Below are 6466 nucleotides of genomic sequence, written 5' to 3'. Positions count from 1 at the left end.
CCCCCCCCCCCCCGCCCCGCAGCTGAACGCACAGCTCTCCTCCTGGTTGGCTGCTTCCCTCATCTCCCTCCCTAAGTCCCAGTCCCCGGCTCCCCAGCCCAGGCTGGGGCACCTCCAAGCCCCGGCCTCTCTCAGGTCCTCTGCGCTCTGGGCTGGGTCGCCCTCCTCCTGCCAGCCCCGGGCAGGCCGTTGCTCGCTGCGCTCTCCCCCGGAGAAATTTGGGAACATACAGTCCTCTCTTAGAGATTCCAGTTCCCCAGGTCCAGGGAGAGACCTTGGAATTGACCTTTTTGGAGACTCCCCTGGAAATTCTGCAGAGCGGCGGAGTTTGGGAGCCCGGCGTGGGCCTCCATTCTCAGGGCAGCATCCCCGACCTGCCCCTCCGACTCCGTCTGAGTCGTTCCCGCGTCCACTGCACTGCACTGCAGTGTCTTCAATTGTGCGTCTCCCCAGGAAACGTCCACTTCGGGAGCGCAGGAACTCTGTCTGGCTTTGAAGTGGTTCACAAGATACTCATTTGATTGAACTCAGTTGAAACCTTTGTCCTCGCCTGCTCTTGCTAAAACAAAAGCAAACTTCTTCTTGGCTCGTTTTTGTTTGTTTTTCCAGAAAGAAGATTTAAAACAAATAAGACACTAGGAAAATTACAAATCTGCAAAAAAAAAAAAAAAAAAGAAAGAAAAAGAAAAAAAGAAATTCTTACAAAAATCTGGTAATATTGCTCTTTGGTTGTTTAAGTGTGAATGATGCCAGACCCACACTTGCTTTTTTTTTTTTTTTTTTTTTTGGTTAAGATTTGCTCCAGTGAAATTTCTGCTTCTCATTTTAGCAGTCTTTTGTACCATGATGTGGAAGTCATTAAGTTTTTTCAGGAAGAGAACTCACATGCTTAGTTTTCTTCCCTGTCTCCCTCAATATCATGTCTCCTCTCTCAATCTTTCTCTCTCCTTCTCTCTCTCTCTCTCTCTCTCACACACACACACTTCTGATAGATTCTGCTAGGATTGAGAAACAAAAACTGATCATTGTGGATAAGATTCTTCAAGCTTCCGTAATCAAGTCTGCAAGATTTCCTAATCTTCCTTTGCTGTCCCATTTTCAGTATCCCTTGCTTCTAGAAATCTCCTAAGGTAGAGTCATTACATGGATACTGAGAAAACCCATGCTTGATGCCCACTCCTGGTTCACATCAAGTCTAGAAGACACACTTTTATGCTATTAGCTGTTATTTGTGTTGATACAGATGCTATTATCTGATTTAAGCATCAAAGGGCTGATCTTATTTTGTTTTTGCCCTGAAGGAAAAAAAAAAAGAAAGAAAGAAAGAGAAAGAAAGGAAGAAAGTAAGTAAGAAAGAAAGCCAGCACCATTTTGAAAAGAAAAGCATCTAATAATTAAATATACTTTCCCAGAGAGCTGAGGAGCAGATGTTCTGTCTCTTTCACGGAGTGGGAGGTTGTGGATACTTAGGGGAGTTGTACCCAGAGCACATTTCATAATCTTAAAAAGTCAAGGGGTTTGAGGAAAGTCCCTAAACATGGGAGGTCTGGTTGGGATAAATTCATACTTGTGCAGCAACACAAAAGGGAATTTACCATGTTTTTTGGCAATCACATATTTTTGAATTTCTTCTCCAAACTCTCAAGATGTGAAAGATTGTTATCACCACAAATTTAGCAGAGTTTTTGAAATTGAGGCGGGGGTGGGTGTGGGGGACCTTTTTACTTGGCTAAGAGTTTTACTGAGTAAATTGTTACTGTGATTTCCGTAACAGCCTACCACACAGAAGGAAAGTTAGGCCATACGAAAAGTGAAGCCAAATTTAGAGGAAAAATCATTAACAATAGTAGATGGGAAAGAATGAGAATTATCTTTACTCTAGTTCATATGGTATGATTCTGAAACAGGGAAGATAATTAGAGTCGCCCGAGGAACGTTTTCAAACACGCTCCTGCCCCATTAACCCTCTCCACCATCTGCCCCTCATCTTTCTCTTCCACGGGATGGGCACATGTGTGTCGTTTGAAAAGCCTATTGAGTTAAATCTAGTTTGCTCTCTTCACCCCATTCTGACACCCTCTTCCTCAATTTTAGAACCAGGGCTCTAATATATAAACCTTGAAGAAAGACAGCTTCTCATGGCTCTTTTAGATGGAGAGAAATGCCTCGCTTTCTCTGACACACCATCCAATGACGGCCCTCTGAAATTGATCTGCTTGGACAGGTCGGCCTCTGAAGGCGAAGACACCCCCTCCCTCTTGCGCCAGACCCTTGCTTCGGAGAATCAGCTGCTCGTTTTGTGGGCCGTATCTGTGATTAAACTCCCTCCGTCTCATTTATAACGTTATTCTTTTCTGATCTTTCTTTCAATGAACTTGAAATATCTGTGTATCTGAAATCTTCTGGGACTGAAATACATTGTCAACGTTACACAGTTTTTAGAGTTAGAAGGAGCATGAGAGATTGTCTCCCACAATTTTACAGGAATTCATTTGAGAGTATCCTAAACACTTGCTGCTTGTATATTTAAAAAAAAAAAATTAGGCACCCATTACCGTCTGTGGAAGCACACTTTATTTTTGGAGAATGAACGTTTGAGCCAAATGAAATGCATTTCTCTTCCTAAGGTCTTTCAGTTACAGGAATCTCAGAGAGAGATGGCGTGCCCCCTCTCAGTAACTTCTCACGAGCCTCAAATCAAGCTGCCAGTTTGCTTAGGAGTGGAACACATTCACATTTAATAATCGCGGACTTTACAACCTCTGCTGAATTTGATTTTCCAGCAGTTCCACAGCTCCCTTGATAACTGAGCAGTCTTCGTGGTGTTGGTCATATGACCCTTCCATGGCAGTCAGGGCACAGGGAAGGGAAATAGAGAGCCTTCTGCCATCCTCAGCAGGGTCAAGGTAGAACCTCGAAGTCTGCTAGCTCTGAAGACAATCTCGGTCATCCTGTAGGACATCCAGAAGGCAGGGCTACATCTCTAATTTCTCATGCACTCTGCGTGACACCAGGTCAAGCTATTATTTCCACAGAAAAACAGCGACAATAAACACATGATAGTTGGACATTTGGTATCATATAGAACAAATATCTGTTCCCTGAATTTTTACACTATCATCTGGCGGTTTTGGCATTACTGGGATGCATGTTTTAGTTTAGTCTGGGGGTTTTGTTTGTTTGTTTGTTTATTTATTGTGCAGAGAATAACCACTTGCTGTCTGAGCTTCTGGGGTCATTTCTCACATTTCTGCTCCAGATATGTGTGCACTTGGTAAGTAGATTTTTACTGCTAAGACTCAACTTGCTTGTTCTTCTGCTAAAAATTTGGACCCATCATTTTTCTAAAATCCTAACCTTCTTAAAAACACTCATTTCCTTACTAATGTTTACAGTTTTCATTACCCAATACTTCTATTGTATTCTGTTTATCCTCTTCCCTGATACTTACTAAAGATTTCACAGATTGTCTCTACTGCAGTTCCTTCCAAGACACCATGTGTATGAGGTTGATGAGCTTCTTGATAAAAAGATATGATACAGAAGCTCCTTTGCCTGTGGCCCTGGGAGACACTTTGTGGTCAGCCCAGAAGGACTAGCTAATTCTATTTTTTTAAAAAGGTTTTATTTATTTATTTTATTTGAGAGAGAGTAAACAAGAGAGCACGGGGAAGAGCAGAGGGAGAAGGAGACAATCGCCAGCAGACTCCATGCTGAACGTGGAGCTAGACGTGGGGCCTGATCTCATGACCCTGAAATCATAACCTAAGTGGGAGAGTCGGATGCTTAACCAACCGAGCCATCCAGGTGCCCAGGAATAGTTAATTCCTAAAGTGGTGCCCACATGCTCTATGTGAATAATCTAATCAACACTTTTGGGTTGAACTGTCTTCCTCAAATAGAGATTTGAAGTCCTAAAACCAGCATCTGTGAATGTGACCTTATTGGAAATAGATAGATTTACAAATGTGGTCAGGTTAAGATGAGGTCAGACTGTCTATATTGTTTTATGACATGGGTCCTAATCTAATGACCACTGTCCTTACAAGAAGAAGAGAAGACACACAGGCATACACAGAGGAGAAGTCCGCATGAAGATGGAGACAGAAAATGGGGTGGTGATGCAAAATCCAGCCAAAGGATATCAAGGATGCTAGCACCACCCAAAGCTAGAAAAGTTGGGAAAGCCTTCTTCCTCAGGGCCTTCTGAGGGAGCATGGTCCCATTGACAACTTGATTTTGGACTTTCAGGCTCCAGAACTGTGGGAGAATAATCTGTTGTGTGAAACCACGAGATTGTGGTGCTTTGTTATGTTCAGGCCTTGGAAATGAATACAGTGCTTGGAAAGGACGTTCAGTTTCCTTGGACTAAAGAGGTAGTAACTCGGTGCTCCAGTTTGCCAGCCTTCCTATTAGAGGCAGAGCCTGGAAGAAAGAGTCAAAATATCCGGGTCTTGTGGCTCTGAGCAATTGTTTATTCTGGGGGTCTCGGGTTTATTCACTCCCTCACTTGTTCACACGCTCCTCACCCAGTGAGGGTGAGTATGCCCGAATCCTGGCCCTTGATGAGCTTTCATTCTAGAAGGGGAAGACTGAAAAATAACAGGGAAATAGGTTAAAAAAAAAAAAGATGTTATTGCATTAAGTGATTAAGTGTCAGAGAGAAAATAGTATCCCTGGTTGCTGGTGTAGCTTCTAAAATCTTTGGGTTCTTCCGAGTAGGAGAACCTCTTGTATGCTCATGAGATGGCTAGTGGCTGAGAAGCCCTAGAAAGCTTTAGGATGGGGACTGATACCCAAAGACCAAGGAGTGATTAGACAGTTGGAACTTTCAGCTCCAGCCCCTAACTGGGGAGGGGAGAAGGTTGGTGATTGAGTTAATCATGGCCAATGATTTAATCAATCATGCCTACATAATAACCCCTCCCCCACCCCCATAAAACTCCCTGCAGCCTGGTGAACACACGGAGGTCGTGGGAGGGTGATGCACCTGGAAAAGGCATGGAAACTCTCTACCACTCCCCCAGTGAGTTGCCCTATGCTTATCTTCCATCTGGCCATTCTTGAGTTGTATCCTTGATAATCAACAGGTGATAGTAAGTAAACTGCCTTCCTGAGTTCTGTAAGCCATTCTAGCAAATTATCAAACCTGAGAGAAGGGGGTTGTAGGAATCCCCAGAATTGTCAGCAGGTCGGGCAGTGGTGGGAAACCTGGGAACACAAGACTTGCACGTGACACCTGAAGTGGGGGGGGCATTCTGTGGAACTAAGCCTGTCAACCTGCAGAGTCTGCTGTTAACTCTGGGTTGTGAGTGTCCGAACTGAATTGAGTTGTACATAGGACACCTGGTGGGTGAACAGAGAATTGGAGGATTGACTAATATGATGGAACCCCCCGCATCTGGAGTCATGAGTATTGGTGAGTGAAAGCAGACCAGGACGGGGATCAAGAGTGAAAGAGTGAGAGAGATCGGGTGATTCGGAACAGACCTCTCTGAAGAAGCAACAAGAATGTGGGGAAGGAGTGAACTATGCGAAACTCAAGTAGAAGCATGTGCTAGGCAGAGGAAACACCATGTTTTCAAGGCCTCGGGCTGGGAGTGTGCTCAGTGTGAGCCCAGAGGAGGAAATAGTCTGGGAAGCCAGGATGGAAGGAGCTGGAGTAGAATGAACAAATGGGGGTGGGAAGAGGGGTCGAGGGGAGAGGGGACAGAGAGTGGGCCCTAAAGCTCGGATTATGAGGGCCTTATCACTTATAATAAGGAGTTGATGGGAAGCCTTTGATAAGTGATGTGTATGTGTATTTGTGGTGTTAATCTGTCAAATGCAAAATTTAATGTTCATATATATATGTATGTATTTCTTTCCTTTCCTTTCCTTTTCTTTTTTTTTTTTCTTTTTCTCCCCACAGAGGTCAAGCTTTAAGATAAAGAAATGGCTCTCCTCACTGTGATTACTATAGGCCTTTAAGATGATTAGTAGACTGTTCTCCTGACTTTTCCCTAAATGGTGGTGAGAAGCCTGAGCCAAGGGGCAGGTTTCTTCCCCATTCCTGACATGTTCTTTTTGGGGAGAAGAGCTCCATGAGGGGACTCTGGGCCTCCCCAGACTCCTGTCCTGGTAAGCAGGAGAGCCTGGGATGCTCAAAAGGCGTATCATTAAAAGGCCCTAAACATTCAGTATTCATCGGGTATCCGTTCTGTGTCAGGCATGATGCTCGCTGCCAAGGACACAACAATGAAATCCCATGTGGCCCTTCCCTTAAGGAATGTGCAGCCCGATAAGGGTGTCAGACGGGCCCCAGGACGTGTGAGCAGCATACAAGAGACGGATGCATGTTGTGAGTATTTACTTACTATAAAGCATAAAGAAGCATAAAGAAGGGGTACCTAACCAGAAGGGAGGTGTGACTTTTCCTGAACAGAAATGTCTTCAGAACAGGGTGGCATAAATCTGTTGCCAATCG

The 6466-nt window shown here is 44.3% G+C and overlaps 1 long non-coding RNA gene across 2 annotated transcripts; it reads left to right on the top strand.

Annotated features, from left to right (window-relative positions):
* Positions 1 to 3202: 3202 nt before the first annotated feature.
* LOC116855253 lies at positions 3203 to 6247 on the top strand. 2 transcript variants are annotated; one of them, XR_004380316.1, is made up of 3 exons: positions 3203 to 3274; positions 5342 to 5419; positions 5914 to 6240. It is a non-coding gene; the product is annotated as an uncharacterized LOC116855253 (long non-coding RNA). The 2 variants fall into 2 exon arrangements; XR_004380315.1 differs by lacking the exon at positions 3203 to 3274 and having other exon boundaries at positions 5285 to 5419; positions 5914 to 6120; positions 6209 to 6247.
* Positions 6248 to 6466: the final 219 nt, after the last annotated feature.

The sequence above is a fragment of the Lontra canadensis genome, unplaced genomic scaffold (assembly GCF_010015895.1).
Source record: "Lontra canadensis isolate GAN:19392208 unplaced genomic scaffold, GSC_riverotter_1.0 scaffold100, whole genome shotgun sequence".
Lineage (NCBI taxonomy): Eukaryota > Metazoa > Chordata > Mammalia > Carnivora > Mustelidae > Lontra > Lontra canadensis.
This window is presented reverse-complemented; position numbering and strand designations above follow the sequence as displayed.